The 21,059-nt window shown below is 49.6% G+C and overlaps 1 non-coding gene across 1 annotated transcript; it reads right to left on the minus strand.

The window, feature by feature from the left end:
* Positions 1 to 9,574: 9,574 nt before the first annotated feature.
* Positions 9,575 to 9,681, minus strand: LOC122111565. The gene has a single exon (XR_006148016.1). It is a non-coding gene; the product is annotated as a U6 spliceosomal RNA (small nuclear RNA).
* Positions 9,682 to 21,059: the final 11,378 nt, after the last annotated feature.

Raw genomic sequence — 21,059 nt, forward strand, 5'->3', positions numbered from 1 at the left:
CAGGCCCTGAATTCAAGCCCCAGGACTGGCAAAATAGTAATAGTAAAAATAATGATGAGAATAGCTGTCAGCCAGGGACTGATGATGGCTCATACCTGCAATCATAGCAACTCAGGAGGCTGAGATCTGAGGATGACAGTTCAAAGCCGACCTAGGGGGAAAAGCCCAGGAGACCCTTATCTTAAGAAAAAACAGAAAAAGGAGGAGGAGGAAGAGGAGGAGGAGGAGGGGGAGGAGGGCGAGGAACGGAGTCAGCATGAGCAGTGTGGCAGTGTGACCTGTAAGAAACAGGTGACAAGCAAACTGTCCTGAGACCATGGGCCGGGCCTGCAGCTGGGCTGGGAGCCAGGAAGGAAAACTTGGGTTTCCTTGAGAGAAGAGGAGGAAGGATGGGAAGAAAGGGGGAGATCAAGAGCCAGGGTTGGGAGGAGCCGTTCCACGTTCCACACAGGACTGGGCTGGGGCGGGCCAGCCAGCCCCACTGGGAGCTGAATTGGAATAAAGGTAGCAGAGCTAACATTAGTCAGAATAGCTGGGATCCATTCTGGATGCTTCTCCCTCCTTCACCCCTTCAGCTAGCAGTACCCTCCCTCCCCCTAGGCCCACTTCCCTTTGATCTTTATTCCCTTCTGATAGTACTGAGGCCCCTCTGAGCCTGTGCCAGCCTCCTGGTCCTTTGCCAGCCTCCCAGGCTCAGCTTTGGGGTGCCGACTCCCACTCACCCAAGCCATCCCTCCCCCACTGCTGTGCTCAGCCCAAGCCAGGCCTCACAGCCGAGCCTCCAGTAGCTCCCGCCTGTCATCCTAGCTACTCAGGAGGCTGAGATCTGAGGATCACAGTTCAAAGCCAGCCAGGGCAGGAAAGTCTGTGAGACTGATCTCCAGTGAACCACCGGAAAACCAAAAGTGGAGCTACGGCTCAAAGTGGCAGAGTGCTAGCTAGCCTTGAGCGAAAATCTCAGGGACAGTGCCCAGGCCCTGAGTTCAATCCTCATGACCCACAAGAGAAAAAGAAAGTCACGTGTGTGTGTGTGTGTGTGTGTGTGTGTGTATGTGTGTGTGTATGTAGATGTGTGTGTATGTGGGTAGTTGATTAGTTTGTTTTGAGACAGGGTCTCTCTGTGTAGGCCAGGCTGACCTTAGACTCATGGTCCTCCTCCTTAACCACAAGCACAGGGATTACAGGTGTACAGCTCCATACCTGGTTGTATATTTCTTCCTTGCTGTATACTATGCCACTGTGAGAGTGCACTGCAATTTACTCACCCAGTCTGCTTCCCCTGGGTATTTTGACTGCTGCCCCGCAGCTGTCCAGCCATCTAGGCTGAGAAGACACAGGAGGTTCTACTAGAAAGCAGCCCACCGAAGGAAGGGCTGGGCGCTGCGGTAAAGAAGTGTTCCGTACTAAAGATATGGCCAGTTTTCCAAGTACTTGCACACTTTTTTTTTTAATAAAAGAGAAAGTTGTTTTCCACATAAACATTCTTAGGTTCCCATTGCATTCTGGGAGGTGGTGGAGGGAGGAAATGGAATCTAGGAGCAGGGAGGCATAAATCTCACTCTGCAATCTACTTGTTTTGTTTTGCCAGATAGGATCTCACGTTGTTGTTGTTTTCCCCTCCCTCCACAATCTTTCTACTCCTTGCCCCCCTCAAAGCTGGGATGACAGGCAGAACACTACCCTGCCTCGCTCCTTTTGTAGAGATAGGTGCGAGTAGAGGGTGTTTTCTTTTTGCCCTGGTCGGCCTCAAATTTCAATCCTCTCATTTCTACCTCCAAAGCACCTGGGTTTAAAGGCCTGAGCCCAGCACCTGATTTGGCTCTGCTAGCTTTCTACCTTTTGAAATCGAAGCATTTTATTTCAGCAGAAACATTGTTTTCTGGTTAAAGAATGGAAAAAGAAAAAAAAGCACACGTGTTATTCAGATGTCTTCTGTTTCCACCCTCATACCCCCTTATCTGGAAGGGACACTCCCTTTCTTGACCTGGTTCTTAACTTTTATTCTAATACCAACAGATATCAGAGGTCAGAGAGCTCCAAGCATGCCTTGGGAGGGTGGGTAGGAAAGTCCTGGAGAGCCTAATGTGCACGGGGCACGCCTATAATCCTAGCTACTCAGGAAGCTGAGATGTGAGGTTCAGGCCAGCCTAGGGAAGAAACATCTGTGAGTCTCTTATCTCTAATTAGCCACACACACACACACACACACACACACACACACACACACACACACAGAGCGCGCCTAGGGCCTGGGAATGTGGCTTAGCAATAGAGTACATGAAGCCCTGGACTCAATTCCTCAGTACCACATCCATAGAAAATGCCGGAAGTGGCGCTGTGGCTCAATTGGGAAAGTGCTAGCTTTGAGCAAAAGAAGCTCAGAGAGAGTGCCCAGACCCTGAGTTCAAGCCCAGGACCAGCACACACAAAAGTCCTCCTGGAGCCTCTCATCTCTGACTGATGGGGGAGCGAGGGGAAAGCGTGACTGGCTCAAGCGTGGCTCAAGAGGCAGAACACCAGCGGAGCAAACCAGGGCAAGAAGGGCAAGGCCCTGAGTTCAAATCTCCATATCAGCCTCCCCACCCCACCCCATGCCCCCAAGAAAAGTAAATACATTTCCCAGGCTTTCCCCCGGAGGAATGCAGGTGTCTCTGGGAGAGGGCGAGTTCACCTGCTCTGCTCTGGGCTGAATCTCTCTTGCTCTGCGAAGCTCAACAGATGACCCTTCAGCCTTTGGCTCTTAGATAATACCATTCATTGTTTCCGTCCATCCATCCCGGCTGGTTGGTTAAGAATGGAAAGTAGGAAAATATAGACACTGACATGCAACAGTGGACTTTCACAATTTTCCCCAAGGTGCTTATCACACATCTGCAATCTGCGTTCATCCGTCTACAGTGACCTTAAGAAATGAAAGAGTTTTTAGGCCAGGGGTGCAGCTTTGCCTAGCATGTGTAAGATTCCCCAGCACCACAAAAGAAAAAAACACGATTGGTTTGTGTGTACGAATGTACATGCTGGTACTCGAACTCTGGACCTCCTGATTTTACTTAGCTTTTTCAAATCCAGGCTAGGACACTAGCACTTGAGCCACAGCTCTACTTCCACCTTTGTTTTTGTTTTGTTTTGTTTTGTTTTTTTGTCAGTTGAGGGGCTTGAACTCAGGGCCTGGGCGCTGCCCCTTAGCCTCTTTGTGTTTAAAGTCAGTGCTTTACCAATTGAGTCACAACTCCACTTCCAGCCTTTGAGTGGTTAATTGGAAATAAGTCTCACTGGGACTTTTCTTTTTCTTTTCTTTTCTTTTTCTTTTTTTTTTTTGGTCAGTCGTGGGGCCTGAACTCTGGGCCTGGGCGCTGTCCCTCAGCTCTTCAGCTCAAGGTGAGTACACTATCACTTGAGCCACAGCACCACTTCTGGCTTTTTCTGCTTATGTGGTGCTAAGGAATCAAACCCAGGGCCTCATCCATACAAAGCAAGCGCTCTACCACTAAGCCACCTTCCCAGCCCTCACTGGGACTTTTCTGCCCAGGTTATTTTCGAGCCATGATTCTCAGATCTCAGCTTGCTGAGTAGAACCATGATTCTCAGATCTCAGCTTGCTGAAGAGCTAGGATTAAAGGCATGAGCCACCATAATGGGTGACTTCCAGCTTTTTATGGGTTAATTGAAGATGAGTCTCTCGGATTATATGCGTGATCACACTTTGCTTCTGTTGCACATGGAGTCTGTGGATGGCCACCATGGGTTGGTTAGGTGTGAGACACACAGCAGGAGTCTGCCTCTCCCACCACATAGAAACCTGACTTGAAATGGATGGGGAAGCTTGGCACCCATGGCTCACCCCTGTAATCCTAGCTACTCAGGAGGCTGAGATGTGAGGATCATGGTTCAAAGCCAACCGGGACAAGAAAATTATGAGACTTTTATATTTTAACCGGCAAAAGGCTGGAAGTAGAGTTATGGCTAGGGTAGCTAGCCTTGAATAAAAGCTCAGGGAAAGTGCCTAGACTGTGAGTTCAAGTCCTAGGCACCGGGAGGGGGGGGCAGGGGGGGGGAAACGGGACCACACCCTTATCCAGTTCACAGTAGTCAAGAGTTAGAAGAAACTTAAACTTTCACAGGGCGTTGCTCTCTTTCTCTCTCTGTTCGTTTCTAGCTCTTGCTCTTCTTTTCTAGCTCTCTCTGCTCTCTCTCTCTGCTCTAGCTCTTTCCTCTCTCTTTCCCAGCCACGTGGAGTGCCAACCTTGCCTGGTCCCAGCAGGTCTACTGAATAAACCTACCCCTTACCTAAAAAAAAAAAAAAAAAAAAAAAAAAAAACTTTCACAGGGCGATGAATGGGTAAACAACACATGATATATCTGTATATATGACAGAATATTACTCAGCCATAAAAAAGGAATGAGGTTCTGATTCATGATTCATGGCATAAGGTGAATGAATCTAAGTGCGGAAAGCCAGACTTCTCGAGAAGTGAGGAATAATACTGTAGGATTCCCATCCGATGAGCAAACCACCCAGGACAACCAAGTTCATAGAAAGAGAAAGTTCACGAGAGGTCATAGGGGGCGCAGGGAGGTGCCCGGAGGGTTCAGAGTTTCTGATTGGGATGAGGACAAAGTCTGGAAATCGATGATGGTGATCGGTGGCTTTATAATGTTGCAAATGTAACAGGTCGCAACGTATACACCATTAAAATGGTGTTTTCAATCATTTGCCACCATAAAAATCAGGGTTTGGGGCTGGGGTTTAGCTCAGCAGAAGAGCACCTGCCTGGCGAGCGCAAGGCCCTGAGTTTGGTCCTCAGCTCTGGAAAAAAAAAAATCAGGTTTTTTTTGCCTGGCACCAGGGGTTCACACCTGTAATCCTAGCTATTCAGAAGGCTGAGATCTGAGGATCCCAGTTCAAAACTAGCCCAGAGGGCAAAGTCCATGAGACTCTTAGATGCAATTGATCACAGAAAAAAAGCTAGAAGTGGAGCTGTGGCTCAAGAGCACTAGCCCTGAGCAAAAGGAGCTCAGGGACAGCACCCAGAACCAGTGTTCAAGCCCCAGGACCAACTAAATAATAATAATAATAATTTTTTAAAATGAGTTTTTTAGCTGGGCGCTGGTGGCTCACACCTGTAATCCTAGCTTCTCGGGATCCAAGGATCACAGTTTGAAGACAGTTTGAAGTCAGCTTGTGCAGAAAAGTCCACAAGAGTCTTATCTCCAGTAAACTACTCAGAAAAAGCTGGAAGTGGCACTGTGGCTCAAGTGGTAGAGCACTAGCCTTGAGCATAAAGATGCTCAAGGACAGCGCCCAAGCCAAGAGGAGCAAAAAATAAATAAATTCGGTTTTATTTTGTTTTTGTTTGTTGTGGGGCTTGAACTCTGGGCCTAGGCGCTGTCCCTCAGCTCTTCAGCTCAAGGCAAGCGCTCTACCACTTGAGCCACAGTGTCACTTCTGGTTTTCTGCTGTTAACTGGAGATAAGAGTCTCATGGAGTTTCCTGGGCTGGCTTTGAACCGTGATCCTCAGCTCTCAGCCTCCTTAGTAGCTAGGATTACAGGCGTGAGCCATCGCTACCTGGACCTTTTCTCTTTCTTTCTTTTTTCTTTTTTTTTAATTTTTAGAGACAGGGTCTTCTTTATGGAGCCCAATCTGGCCTCAAACTCACAATTCTCCAGCCTGTCTCCTGAGTGCTGGGATTACAGGCATGCCCGGAGAAGCCTGGCACACTTGACTTTTAATTGACAGCTAGCTGTCCACGCATGTGAGATACAAAGTGCTATTGTGGGTACACGTTCCACTGTGGAATAAATTGAGACAGGGAACTGTGGGGTGTGGGGTAGCATCACAGAAGCAAGCAGATAAGCAGGAGGATGGGGGCAAACTGGTTAAGAACAGCGATCACCAAGGAGCTACTTTTGGGCCTTGGATGCTTCCCTTGGCTTTTTCCGCTGACAGCTGGCACTCTACCCCTTGAGCTACATCTCCAGTCTAGCATTTAGTGGCTTAATTTGGGAATTAGAGTTTCTCAGGTTTTTCTACGGGAGCTGTCCTCAAATTGTGATCCTCCAGATCTCAGCCTCCTGAGTAGCTAGGATTACAGACCTGAACTGCCACACTCAGCTAGCTGCCTTGTTGTAACTTGTCTTTAGTAGCTAGCTGTCCTTGGCAGGTGTAAGCACATTGGAAGCTGTGTGCAGCATGGGAACGCTACCTCTCCCTCTCTTGGGGGAATGTATCAACATTCAAACCCTTCTCCAGAAAATGGAAGGCCTGTCCTGGTTCCTAGCAACGCTGCCAGTTGAACAGCTTTCCTCTTCCTCCACAAGCCTTGCCTGACTGACACTTGTCCCTAAGACTCACTGAGCAGGGACAATAGTCAAGCCAGCTGGCACACTTACCATCTTTATTTTCAAATGATATGGAAAAGTTATACATAAACTGGGTACCGGTGGCTCACGCCTGTCATCCTAGCTACTCAGGAGGCTGAGATCTGAAGATCACGGTTCAAAGCCAGCCTGGGCAGGAAAGTCCATGTCACTCTTATCTCTAATGAACCACCAGGAAAGTGGAAGTGGCGCTGTGGCTCAAAGTGGTAGAGCTCTGATCTAAAGAGAAGGAGCTCAGGGACAGTGCCCAATCCCTGAGTTATAATATAATATAATATAATAATAATTTGTGCATAATAAAGGGGGACTACATTCTAAACACAATGTTTAAAGCCAACTTTTTTGGTTTGTTTTAATGGTTCAAGAGGTGGATCCCAGGGTCTCATACAGACTAAACACTAGGTGTATCCCTGAGTTATAGCCCACCTCAGCACCGTACCCCTAAGCCATATACCAGCCCCCGCCCCCATCCCTGAGCTACAGCCCAGCCCCAGCCCGTGTGCAATGTTCAGATCACGTTACACATTCCTATCTCCCCAGTCATCTGTCGTTTCTTCGTGGTGAAAACATCTGATATTCCTTCTGGTAGCTTACTGAGACATAGTGACATCCAAATGCAAATGAAAACCACATGCTCAGGGGAGGTGCCGTGGTGCACGCCTGTAATCCCAGCACTCGGGAGGGTGAGGTAGGAGAATCAAGAGTTCTAGACTCGCCTGGGCTATATAGCCAGATGATATATAAAATAAAATAAATTTAAGAAGTAAGCCACATAAAACATCCCCTCCCCTCTAGCCTGGTAGAGGTGGCTCTCAGGGTTTTGATCTTCAGGCCTCAAGACTGCACAGAGATGCCCCAGCACCTCTTCCCCCAGGGATACCGCCCTAAGTGCCTGAGGAGGCCTCCCTCAGATCCTTCTAGAAGGCTCAGCGTCCTCTGGCTAGGGAAGGCCCAGCACAGCCCCTCCCTCTGCTCTTGGGAAGCTCTTGGCTCACAAGGCACCAGAAGTACTAGGGAGGACCTCAGGTGTGCGGTTGGAATGGGAAGTGTTCCTCTGGAGTCCAGGTCAAATATATCTGCAGAGACCTCAGCCAAGCATGGTGGTGCATGTTTATAATCCCAGCTACTTGGGAAGTAAAGGCGTGAGGATCTGGAGCTGGAGGCCAGCCCAGGCAATGTTAGTAAGATTCTGTCTCAGAAACAAATGGAAAGCCAGGCGTTGGTGGCACACTCTTGTAATCCTGTCTACTCAGGACACTGAGAACTGAAGATTGTAGTTTCAAATCCAGCCTGGGCCGGAAAAAAAAAAGGCAGAAATGGACCTATGGCTTAAGTGATAGAGCACTAGCTTTGAGCAAAAAAGCTGAGTTCAAGCCCAACCCAAGTAGCAACACCACTAAAAAAAAGAAGGATGAGGAGGAAGAGGAAGAGGAAGAGGAGGAGGAAGAGGAGGAGGAGGAGGAGGAAGAGGAGGCCTGTTAGGGATATAAAAGGCAAGGAAAGATAAAGTAATGTAGATGGAAGGAAATGGACCGGACAAGATAATTAAATGTAATATATGTGCTGGCTTCCAGCGTGGACCACTGTTAGTTCATTCTCTGTTATAGCAAAATGCCTGAAGCAGGCTCACATAGAAAATGAGTTTAATTTAACTGACAGTTCTGCTCCAAGGGTAGGAGTTACATCTAGTAATAACTCTTTCTTTCTTTTTTCTTTCTTTCTTCTTTCTTTCTTTCTGCTTTCTTTCCTTCCTTCCTTCCTCCCCTCCCCTCCCTTCTCCTTCCGCTTCCTTTGTGTATATATGCAGGTCCTAGGACTTGAACTCAGGACCTAGGCACTATCTCTGAGCTTTTGTGCTCAAGGCTAGTGCTCTACCACTTTGAGCCACAGAGCCACATCCAGTTTTCTGGTGACTAATTGGAGATAAAAGTCTCACAGACTTTCCTCCGTGAGTTGGCTTTGAATCACAATCCTTAGATCTCAGCCTCCTGAGTAGCGAGGATGGCAGCTGTGAGCCACTGAAGCCTGGCTTCTGAACTTTTTTTGCTCAAGGCTAGCTCTCTACCTCTTGAGCCACAGCTCCACTTCCTGCTTTTTTGGGTACTTCACTGGAGATAGGAGTCTCATGGACTTTCCTGCTCTGGCTGGCTCCAAACTTTGATTCACAGATCTCAGCTCCCTTAGTAGCTGGGATGTCCAGTGTGAGCCACCGGTGCCCTGCTAGCAAGCGCTTTCTTGTGGGCAGAGTGCCAGGCCTACTTAAAGCCTTCCATAATGAGCAGGGAGGACTCCATGGTGTGTGTGTGTGTGTAAGTACTCCTAGTTAGACAGGGATCACTCTTGGGTCCTGTGGGGTCCACCTGATGGCCTTATCTATCCCAAAGCACCAGCCACCTGCACCTCTGGTCCTTCCGCCCCTGACCTCTTTTCCACGCAGTCCACTGGAATGACAGTGAACTGAGGAGGCCACAGAAGACAAGAGGGAGGTGTTGAGTCGGGAACAAGGCTGTGGCTGCCAGCACTGCTTACTGGGCAATTAAACGACATCTTTACTGTCTATAAAACAAGGTGCCAAGGTCAAGTCCCTGATTCACACAGGGATTGTTCTCTCATCCGTGATCATCCTGGCTGCGAGGCGGGTATTCAGAAACGGGAGAGGGGATGTGTGCAGGAAAATGAGGAAAGAGGAAATGTGGAGAATTGTCCAGGAGTCCGGGTGAAGGGATGAGAACCTCCATACTGGTGCTGGAAATTTCTGTAAGTTCGAAATAACTTCAAAATAGATAATTTAAAACACAATGAGGGGCTGGGAAGGTGGCTCAGAGGTAGAGCACTTGCCTTGCATGCATGAGGCCCTGGGTTCGATTCCTCAGCACCACATAAGCAAAAAGAGAAAAGCCGGAAGTGGCTCTGGCTGTGGCTGAAGTGGTAGAGCGCTAGCCTTGAGCTGAAGAGTTGAGGGACAGCGCCCAGGCCCAGAGTTCAGGCCCCATGACCCAGAGTTCAGGCCCCATGACTGGACCCCAAAAAAAAAAACAAAAAAAAAAACGCAATGAGTCGGGTGCCAGTGACTCACGCCTATAGTCCTAGCTACTCAGGAGGCTGAGATCTGAGGATCACAGTTCAAAGCCAGCCTGGGCAGGAAAGTCTGTGAGATTCTTTCTTTGTGTGTGTGTGGGCAAAGTAGCTTTATTAAAAATATGGAACGCTTCACGACTTTGCGTGTCATCCTTGCGCAGGGGCCATGCTAATCTTCTCTGTATCGTTCCAATTTTAGTATATGTGTTGCCGAAGCGAACACGTCTGTGAGATTCTTATCTCCAATTAACCATTAGAAAACTGGAATTGGCACTGTGGCTCAAGTGGTAGAGCACTTGCTTTGTGTGGAAGAGCTCAGGGACAGCACCCAGGTCCAGAGTTCAAGCCCCACCACCACCACCACCACCAAAAATAAAAAATAGATGAATAGCCTGGTGTAGTGGTGCAGTGGTACACTCCTATAATTCCAGCTCTCAAGAGGCTGAGATGAGAGGATTGAGAGTTCCAAGCCAATGTGGGCTTAGGTATATAAGGAGACCTGATCTCAAGACCAAAACGAAGGCTGGGAAGGTGGCTCAGTGGTAGAGCGCTTGCCTTGCATGCATGAAGTCCTGGGTTCGATTCCTCAGTACCACATAAGCAAAAAGAAAAAAGCTGGAAGTGGCTTTGTGGCTCAAGTGGTAGAGTGCTAGCCTTGAGCTGAAGAGCTGAGGGACACTGCCCAGGCCCAGAGTTCAGGCCCCACAACTGGACCCCCCCAAAAAAAAAAAGAAAAGAAAAATCCAGAAGTGGCGCTGTGGCTCAAGTGATGGAGTGTTAGCCTTGAGCAAAAGACAGTGCCCAGGCCCGGAGTTCAAGCCCAGGACTAGCAAAAAGAAGAGAAAATAAAAATCAACACTAAAGAAAGGAAAGAAATATGAAAGGAGGGAGCGAGGAGGGGAGTAATGGCGAGGGGGAAGGGAGACAGGAAGAGAAACAGCAAAAGGGAGAGAATGAGGGAAGGAGAAAGGAAGAAGCAAAGAAAGGAGGAGAAAGGGAGCGAGGAAAAGAGTAAGGAAGGAAGAAAAGAAGGAAGGGAGAGAGAGCCAGAGGCAGCCTGGCCCTGGGCAATGCTATGGTTTTGGACTATGGATGTCTGGCAGTGCTATAGCTTTGTGTAAGGTCCGCTCCTGGATGGCGAGCAGACTCCAACCTCCAGGCAAGGTCTCCACCACTACCTGCATTACCTAGGCAACTGGCACACCTGGAAGAGGTCACATCTGAATTTGATGTGGCCACACCTTTCTCCGCCCATACCCTAGATAAGGGCTAGCCCAGGCCCAGTCTCTCACTCTTTCCCACCTCTCTCTCCCAGCTCTTTCCCAGCTCTCTCTCCCAGCTCTCTCACTCTTTCCCACCTCTCTCTCCCAGCTCTTTCCCAGCTCTCTCTTTCCCGGCTCTCTCTCTTTCTCAGCTCTTTCCCAGGTCTTTCCCAGCCACATGGAGGGCCAACATGGCCTGGTGCCAGCCAGAACGATGAATAAACCTACCCCTTACCTGAATACCACGTGCGTGGTGTGGTTCTTACTCAGCAACCTCCTTTTAAAAACCTAACACTTTGGATGGTATATTGGCTTTCAGGGGTGTAGTTTGGGACTGTGGATTGGCTTGCAGGGGTGTAGTTTGGGGCAGTGGGTGGCTTGTAGGGGTGTAGTTTGGGACTGTGGATTGGCTTGCAGGGGTGTAGTTTGGGACTGTGAGTGGCTTGCAGGGGTGTAGTTTGGGGCAGTGGGTGGCTTTCAGGGGTGTAGTTTGGGACTGTGGATTGGCTTGCAGGGGTGTAGTTTGGGACTGTGAGTGGCTTGCAGGGGTGTAGTTTGGGGCAGTGGGTGGCTTGCAGGGGTGTAGTTTGGGACTGGATTGGCTTGCAGGGGTGTAGTTTGGGACTGTGAGTGGCTTGCAGGGGTGTAGTTTGGGGCAGTAGGTGGCTTGCAGGGGTGTAGTTTGGGACTGTGGATTGGCTTGCAGGGGTGTAGTTTGGGATAGTGGGTTGGCTTGCAGGGTGTTTTCAGGGGAGGTCTTATTGCCCTGGAGCTGCACACTTGTTTATCTTCCAGCCCCCACATTAACCCCTTGTGCACCAGGCATCATGTGAAGCAATCCCTGGCCCAGGCAGGGAGGGGCCCCACCTGAGCAAACACCACACACACACAACAGACAATGCACACTACATGACAGGCGGGAAGCTCAGCTGCCGCAGAGGCTGGGCCTGGAGGTTTCCTGAGTCTTCTGGCCTTATCTTCTGTCAGGAACCAGAGCTGCCTGCTGTCTGTTTATATAGCCACACATAAACCAGCAGAGCCTCCTGCCTGGCCTGCTGCGGCCCTGACAACAGGGAGCTCCTGGGTGAAACCACTGCTTCCGCCTTCCTGGCTGAGAATTCCCACGGCCGGCCCACATCTGGCTCCTGGTTAGAGGGAGGACCCAGAACAGAGGCTAAGGGGCAAGGAGGCCAGGTCACCTGATGAGGGCAGGGCCAGGCCAGCTGGGGTTCCCTGCCCCCCGGTATTTATTATGGGCCTCTGACACTGAGCAGTGACTGGGTGTGGTTTGTTGGTGTTTTGTTTTGTTTGGGTTTTTTGTTTTGTTTTGTTTTTTTGGGTCCGGTCGTGGAGCTTGAACTCTGGGCCTGGGCGCTGTCCCTCAGCTCTTCAGCTCAAGGCTAGCGCTCTACCACTTGAGCCACAGCACCACTTCCGGCTTTTTTCTTTTTGCTTATGTGGTGCTGAGGAATCGAACCCAGGGCCTCAGGCATGCAAGGCAAGCGCTGTACCACTGAGCCACCTTCCCAGCCCCTGTTTGGGTTTTTTTTTGGTGGTGGTGGTGTTGGTCTTGGGGCTCGAATTCTGGACCTGGACACTGTCCTGCAGCTCTTCAGTTTAAGGTGAATGCTCTACCACTTGAGCCACAGCACCACTTGCAGTTTTCTGGTAGTTCATTGGAGATAAGAATCTCACGGGACTTTCCTGCCCTGGCTGGCTTTTACCTTTGATCCTCAGATCTCAGCCTCCAGAGTAGCTAGGATTGCAGGCTTGAGCCACCAGCGCCTGTTTTGTTATTATTATTATTGTGGTGGTGGTGATGGTGGTTGTTAATGCCATGAAGACTGGCACAGTCCACAGAGGTGAAGTCCACGGAGAGCAGGAGCACACCCGAGCCCTAGCTGGCCTCACTGCCCATCACTTCTCTCTCATGGAAATTCTACAGTCATCTCTGGTCAGGAAATAGGCTTGGCTGGAGCAGGCTGCTTTTGACCGGGCATTCAGGGTGCTCTCTCTATGGGGTTACTGTGGAGATCCCTGGGAGATGAAGGGGAAGGCTACCAATTGCTAAAATGTCACTGGCAGGGTATATACATATATACGTACGTGTGTGTGTGTGTGTGTGTGTGTGTGTGTGTGTGTGTGTGTGTTGGGGGGGCAGGGAGTCCAAATATAACTGGAAGGGCTCTTCCCCCTTAGGGATCTCAGGATTCAAAGTGAGGGCTGGGCCTGGTGCCGCCGTTGGCTCACATCTGTAAGCCTAGCTCCGTTGGCTCACATCTGTAAACCTAGCTCCTCAGGGTGAGATCTGAGGATCAGGGTTCCAAGCCAGCCCCTGTAGGCAAGTCTGTGAGACTCCAGTTAACCGCCAAAAAAACAGATGTGGAGCTGTGGCTCAAGTGGTAGAGTGCCAACCTTGAGGGAAAAGCTAAGGAACAGCACCCAAGACTTGAGTTTAAGATCCTGAGGAAAAAATCAGACTTAGGGATGTTGAGATCAATAATGGACATTATTTAACGTGTGGCCTTGGGGATGAATACACATTCTTACTTTCTTTCTCTTCCTTCCTTTTTTCTCTTTCTTTCTTTCTTTCTTTCTTCCTTCCTTCCTTCCTTTCTCCCTTCTTCTTTCCCTCCCTCCCTTTTTCTCTCTCTCTTGTACATTCCCTTTCCTTCTTTCTTTTCTTTCTTGCTTGCTTGCTTTGCCAGTACTAGGGCTTGAACTCAAGGCCTTGTATCTCCTCTTCTCTCTCTTGGCTTTGTTTGTTTGTTTCCTCAAGCTGGTACTGTACTACTTGAGCTTTTGCTTTTTGCTATTAAGTGGAGCTAACAGTTCACAAGCTGGCTTTAAACCATGAACCTCAAATCTCAGCCATCTGACTCTCCAGGATTACAGGTATGTGCTGCTATGCCCAGCTCAACAGCCATGTCTTTCCCAGCTTTCCTCCTCCTGCAGGAAGCCTGCTCCTCCAGCCTTCCCTCACAACCGGGGTACATGAGAGCCATGTGCTGGGTAGTGGCCTGCATGGAGTCCAGCCTGCCGTCCTGGTCCATCCATCCTTTCTACTTAAAGGACCTCGGTCTCTATAGAGAAGACACTCCGCATCCAAAGCCAACGGCCTTCAGCAGATGTCCATCACCTGTGGATGCAGAATTCCAGATGGGTTGCTATGGGGTTTTATGGCTCCGGCTAACCCAGGTGCACAGCAGCGGTGGCTCAGAAGGAAATGGATGTGAGCGCTGTGCAGGAATTCAGTTCTTCACACTTCCCTGGTGCCTTGGAACCAGCATGGCAAAAGGGTCCCAGCAGGGTTTGTGGAATTACCTTGATCGTTTTCCTACTGAACAAGAGTCCCTAACCTTTTCATTTTCTTTTTTTCAGGAATGGGTTCTAGATCTAGGACTAGGACATACTAGACCAAGCTTTCTACCTGTGGGCGCTACCTCAGCTCTAGAGCTTTTTTTTTTTTTTTTGGATCCGGTCGTGGGAGCTGAACTCTGGGCCTGGGCGCTGTCCCTCAGCTCTTCAGCTCAAGGCTAGCACTTTACCACTTGAGCCACGGCACCACTTCCGGTTTTTTCTGCTTATGTGGTGCTGAGGAATTGAACCCAGGGCCTCATGCATGCGAGGCAAGCACTCTACCACTAAGCCACCTTCCCAGCCCTCTAGAGCTTTCTTTACTTACCAAATTCATCTCTTTCCCTCAGCCTCCTCTACCTGTACCCTTACATATTTTGCATGTAGAAAAAGTAGAGGAGGCTGGGAAGGTGGCTCAGTGGTAGAGTTCTTGCCTTGCAAGCGTGAGGCCCTGGGTTTGATTCCTCAGCACCACATAAACAAAAAAAAAAAAAAGAAGCCAGAACTGGCGTTGTGGTTCAAGTGGTAGAGTGCTAGCCTTGAGCTAAAGAGCTCAGAGATAGCCCAGGCCTAGAGTTCAAGCCCCACGACCTACAAATAAATAAGTAAATACCAGAAAAAGTAGAGGATTGTGCCCAGTGCTGGTGGCTCACACCTGTAATCCTAGCTACTCAGGAGGCTGAGATCTGAGCATCATGGTTCAAAGCCAGTCTGGGCAATGAAAGGGGCTGGGAAGGTGGCTCAGAGGTAGAGTGCTTGCCTCACATGAATGAGGAAAAAGCTGGAAGTGGCGCTGTGGCTCAAATGGTAGGGTGCTAGCCTTGAGCTGAAGAGCTGAGGGATAGAACCCAGGCCCAGAGTTCAGCCCCTACAACCAACAAAAAAAAGAAAGTCCATGAAACTCTTATCTCCAATTAACCACCAGAAAACCGGAAGTGGCACTGTGACTGGAGTGGTAGAGCTCTAGCTTTGAGTGGAAAGAGCTCAGGGACAGTGCCCAGGCCCTGAGTTCAAACCCCATGACTGACAGAAAAAAAAAACAACTGAGACTCTTATTTCCAATTAACCACCAAAAAAAAAAAAAAGGTAGAATGCCAGCCTTGAGCAAAATAGTTAAAGGGACATCGCCTAGGTCTTCAGTTCAAGCCCCAGGACCAGCAAAAAAAAAAAAAAAAAGCTCTAATAGTCTTACTGGGTTTGGGCCTGTCGTGGAAGTATTTCTTTTTTCCTTGCAGATGCAGTGTTTATACATTCCACAGTTCTTTGCAGGGGCTCAGGTTGGGAAGTGACTGGAAAAGTTGAAGTTACAACTTAAAACTGTAATCGATTCTGAAGATGGTTTGAAACTGGTTTCCGCAGTTAGCAGAGGGGGCAGGTATTTGCCGACCCCACAGGGGTGTGGAGAAATGACAGCTGTTTGCAGAGCTCCTTTGTGGCTGGTGTGTAAAGTCTGTTGGAGTTGATTGCAATGGCTGATGAAAGATAGGTGCTGTGGTTTGGGTTGGTCCCCCAAAAGTTTGTGCATTAGAAGTTCAGTCTTGGGCTGGGAAGGTGGCTCAGTGGTAGAGCGCTTGCCTTGCATGCATGAGGCCCTGGGTTCGATTCCTCAGCAGCACATAAGAAAAAAGAAAAAAGCCGGAAGTGGCGCTGTGGCTCAAGTGGTAAGCGCTAGCCTTGAGCTGAAGAGCTGAGGGACAGCGCCCAGCCCAGAGTTCAGGCCCCACAACCGGACCCCAAAAAAAAAAAAAAAAAAAATGGTTTCATTTGTCCAGGTGCGGGTAGCTCACACTTATAATCCTAGTTACTCAGGAGACTGAGATATGAGGATCCCAGTTTGAAGCTGCCCCCAACAGGAAACTCTGTGAGACTCTTATCTGCAATAAACTACTCAAAAAAGCTGGAAGTGGTGCTGTGACTCAAGTGATAGAGCACTTGCCTTGAGCAAAAGAAGCTCAGGGACAGTTCCCAGGCCCTGAGTTCAAGCCCCAGGACCAGCAAAAAAAAAAAAAAAGTTTCATTTATTAACATATATATGTATGTATACATACAGAGAGAGAGAGAGAGACAGAGAGAGAGAGTGTCACTGCAGCATCCATACTTGGATACAATGTACTCCATCAACTTCACCCCCTCCATCTGTCTCTCCTACCTCCTCTTCCCACCCCACCCTTCTTTTTTTGTTTTTTTGTCAGTTATAGGACTTGAACTCTGGGCCTGGGCGCTGTCCCTGAGCTCTTCAGCTCAAGGCGAGCGCTCTACCTGGTGGTTATTGGAGATAGGAGTCTCACAGATGCTCCTGCTCGCGCTGGCTTTGAACCTGGATCCTCTGACCTCGGCCTCCTGAGTAGCTAGGGTTACAGGTGTGAGCCACTGACACCCGGCTACCCCCATCCTTCCTAATACAATGTCAGCAGGTTTTGTGATTCTTTTTTTTTTTTTTTTTTGGTGATGGTGCTAGGGTTTGAACTCAGAGCCTCAAATTTGCTAGGTGCTCTACCACTTGAGCCCCCAGCCCCAGCTTCTCATTGGTCTATTTTCATCTATGCATAATTAGTATTTCTGCCATAGTCACCCCACTGGCCCTATCTACCCTCCCTGCTTCCCCTGAGCCCCTCTACCCCACCAGTGGCCTGTTTTACCTTCCTGTCATTCTTTTTTTTTTTTTTTGCCTGGCCTGGGGCTTGAACCCAGGGTCTGGGCCCGGTCCCTGAGCTGCTTTTGCTCAAGGCTAGCACTCTAACACTTGAGTCACAGTGCCACTTCCGGTTTTTTTGGAGGTTAATTGGAGATAAGAGTCTCAGAATTTCCTTCCCCAGGCTGGCTTTAAACCATGATCCTCAGATATCAGCCTTATAAGTAGTTACGATTATGGGCATGAGCCACTGGTGCCCAGCCATAGATTATATTTTAATCAGAACAACCCACCCCCTCAATTGTTCCGCAGCTTTCAGTGAGATTCCTTACACAATCTTCATAAATGGGTGGTGGAATCTTCCAGAGGCAGTGCCTCAGGCTAGGGTGTAGCTCAAGAGGTTGAGCCCTAGCCTAGCCAGCATTAGGCCCTGAGTTCAAATTCCAGTACTGTTCCAGAAAAGGGAGAAAGGGAAGAAAGGCTGGAAGGAGGGAAGGAAGGAGGGAGGGAGGAAGGGAAGGAAGAAAGGAGGGAAGGAAGAAAGGAGGGAAGGAGGGAGAGAGGGAGGGAGAGACTGAGGGAGGAAAGGAAGAAGGAAGAAAGAAAGGATGGAAGGAAGGGAGGGAGGCACGGAGGGAGGGAGGGAAGGAGTAGAGAAAGAAGGGGTGAAGCCTAGGGGGTGCTGGTTAGGTCTTTGTGGGTTCTGCCCTTTGGAAGGGGTTAATGCTGTCCTTAGTTTTATACACAGACACACACACACACACACACAGAGACATACACACACACACACACACACACACACACACACACGCCTGGCCCCTCCCCACTCTCATCCACAAAGCCTCATCTGCGGTGTCCCGCGGTGTCCCCTGCCACGTGGTGACCGGGCTATCCAGGGAGGTGCTGGACCTTGGACTTTCAGTCTTGGAAGGGTGAGCTAAGGAAAAGCTCTCCTCTCTACTAATTACTCAGCCTGAGGTTCTTTGCTTTGGGAAAACAGATCCCCTGCTCATGTCTCCCGGGACTTTCCTCCCTGAGCAACGGATGGGTGTGTCTTATCTCCGGGGAGCGTGTGTCCCATGTGACCTCCAGGGGTCCAGCACGACCCCCAGGGGACGCAGAAGTGAACAGAAGGCTCTGGGCTACCAAACACTTCTCCTAGGGTCGGGGAGCGACCAAACCAACCTAGGGCATCCTGAAGCTTCTCCCGGAATCTGCCCGCCGGGGTGCCCTCACTATCCGCTGTCCCTCAGGACGGCCCCTCACATAGAACCCGCCGTGCTGTGCCCCTCTGTACCCCATTCCCACAGCCTCCAAGGAGCACCCCATCTCTGCATCAACCCCCCCACGGCAACCCCTTTCTCCAAGAGCCCTGCCCTGGCCTAGCCCTGACTAGGTAGCTGTGAAAGCAATCCTGAGCTCCATTCTCAGCCTCTGCCGTAGGTAAGCTACCATGAAAGGAGTTTTGAAATCTGAAACTTGTGGCGGCCGTGCACCCACCCTAAGCTCCAGAGGGGGAAGGGGGTGGGGGTGGAGGCAGCGGTATGCAGGAAGGATAAGAGGGTGCTGGGCCATCAGTCTGCCCAAGGGGAAAGGTTTGCTCAGCCCCCACACCCTGCTTTGGGGCACAGCTGCAGTCTGGCTGAGTGTCTGCTAATCGAATCCTCTTTCCCCCAGTGACTCACATTCAGATTTGGGAAGGACACACCTGGAATAAGAAACGGGTCCAGCCTGAGCAGGCACCGAAAGACAACTCAGCCCAAGCCAGGGACTCTGGGCTGCAGGGAAACAAGCCATTCCAGCCCAGTGTTTCCTTTTCTTCAAGGGCAGCTTGGGGTCTGACTCAGTGGGCGTACTAGATGGCTGTTTGGGTGTCAGTCTTCCCATCCAGGGGATTAGTTCTGGATACCACCGCAGTTCCGGTTTCATCAGTTGACATCTTTGTGGCAATACTCCTCCTCTCTAGGAGCTCCTGGCTGCAAACAGCTTGCTTTTCCAGGCCGGGGCCAAAGCCAGCAAGCCCCACCCAGGTGCCCAACCCCCAAATATGTCTTTTTCAGATTCCTGAATTCTTGATCTTTTGTCCCTCCTTGCCCCTAAGCCTGTTCCTCCCCCTCCCCCCCTAGAGTCTTGTATGGGTGTGTACATCTGTAATCTCAGTACTGTGGAGGCTGAGGCAGAAGGATCTGAATTTGAGGCCAGTAGGGGCTAGAAAGAGCTTGTCTTAAATAAAGAGCCCTTGGTTGACCTTCCCCTTTCCCCCACCCACACACCCATTCTGCACTCTGCTTTATTCCCTACTTTGCAATCTTATCTAGCTAAGAGGCTTTTGCATTGTGCCCTATGTTGTCTTACCTCTGAAGTAATGCTGCTCCTTACTTTCTGCTGATGGAAGTGCCTTCCTCTCCTCCTTCACCCAGCCCTCAGCTCCTTCCTGCTGTCCTTTGGGGTCTGAGCCCCATTTCTAGCCCAGACCCCAGTCTGTCCTTCAGTCAGTCAACAGATATTGATTGAGCACCTAGGATATGTCTGTCACTCAGAATACTAGCTAGCAATCTGGTTTATTGAGAAATTCTCTGCTGGATTCTGTTTTAGAGATGTGTGTGTGTGTGTGTGTGTGTGTGTGTGTGTGTGTGTGTGTGTGTGTGTGTGCGTGCGTGCATGTGTACATGTATGTGTACCAGTACAGGGACTTGAACCCAGGACCTTAAGCTCTCACTTGGCTTTGTTTTTGCTCTAGGCAGCTCCACTTCCTGCTTTTTTTTGGTGGTTATTTGGAGATAAGAGTCTCCTGGAGGGCTGGGAAGGCTCAGTGGTAGAGCGCTTGCCTTGCATGCATGAGGCCCTGGGTTCCATTCCTCAGCACCACATAAGCAAAAAGAAAAAAGCCAGAAGTGGCGCTGTGGCTCAAGTGGTAGAGCGCTAGCCTTGAGCTGAAGAGCTGAGGGACAGCGCCCAGGCCCAGAGTTCAGGCCCCACGACCGGACCCCCCCCCCCAAAAAAAAAAAAAAAGAGTCTCATGGACTTTCCTGCCCAGGATAGCTTTGAACTGCAATCCTCAGATCTCAGCCTCCTGAGTAGCTAGGATTACAGGTGTGAGCCACTAGAGTCTAGTTCCTTATCACCTTTAAGTTATTTCTTTGTTTAACTAAAAATTTTTTTTAGCATTTTAGTTTTTTTAATTGACAAAAATTATACGTATTTGTAGCATCCGATTTGCCTTTTTGAAATATGTTTGCACTGTGGAAAGACTAAATCAGGCTAATTAACATATGCATAGCTCATTTACTTATCATTTATGGTGAGAAAAATCTACAACTTACTCTCAGTGTTATTGATCTTGCTTATTATACATTAACTACTATAATTTGGGACATTGAAGAATTATATGATTCATACTTTGGAAGTTATTATTACCACGTGTACCAAGGTACACAAGAATGGTTTCACTGTGCCATTTTCATACGCGCATCCATCTTCCAGCACTCTTTATACGATGCACTGCTGTTCATTGCAATCGATACATACATATATACTTGCAAATATGTGTACATACGTATTGTTGTACGCATACATGGAATTGCTCTCTTAATCTCGTGATCTTGCGTCTGTAGATTACAGTCTGCAGAACAAGAGATTGTACACTACCATTCTTTTTTTTGGTCGGTCGTGGGGCTTGAACTCTGGGCCTGGGCGCTGTCCCTCAGCTCTTCAGCTCAAGGCGAGTGCTCTGCCACTTGAGCTACAGCGCCACTTCCGGTTTTCTGGTGGTTTATTGGAGATAGGAGTCTCACGGTCTCTCCTGCCTGGGCTGGCTTTGAACCACGATCCTCAGATCTCAGCCTCCTGAGTAGCTAGGATTACAGGCGTGAGCCACCAGCACCTGGCTGTACACTACCATTCCGCCATCTTCCTTCTCTCCTCTTCCACGCCTCGGTATTTATTTGTTAAAGGAGCCAGGTTTTTTTTTTAGGGGGGGTTGGTTCTTACCTTCATTATGTACTAAGGTAAAAGCAAACAGACCTGATTTGGTTCAAGTTCAAGTTTTGGCCAGCTTCTTTCAGAGTGGCCTTCTAGTTGGCCTCGTCTCTTTTGGGGGGGGGCTGTGCTGATAACTGTGGGGGTCACTACTGGATGTCATCCTTCAGGGTTCATGGCGCTGTGGCATGAAGAGGCTGGCGGCTCCAGGTGGGACTTTCTGGGCTGGGCAGGGCCAGGGTGTTCCTGGGCCCTTTTCTCTCCACCACCTCCTTCACTTAGAGCTTCTACAGGGAGCAGCTCCTGGCAGGTGAGCGCCTCCCCCCCCAACCCCCATCCTCACCCCCCCCCCAGCCCCCAGCCCCAGCCCTG

Source organism: Dipodomys spectabilis, unplaced genomic scaffold (assembly GCF_019054845.1).
Source record: "Dipodomys spectabilis isolate Male_0828 unplaced genomic scaffold, ASM1905484v1 ptg000085l, whole genome shotgun sequence".
NCBI classification, from domain to species: domain Eukaryota; kingdom Metazoa; phylum Chordata; class Mammalia; order Rodentia; family Heteromyidae; genus Dipodomys; species Dipodomys spectabilis.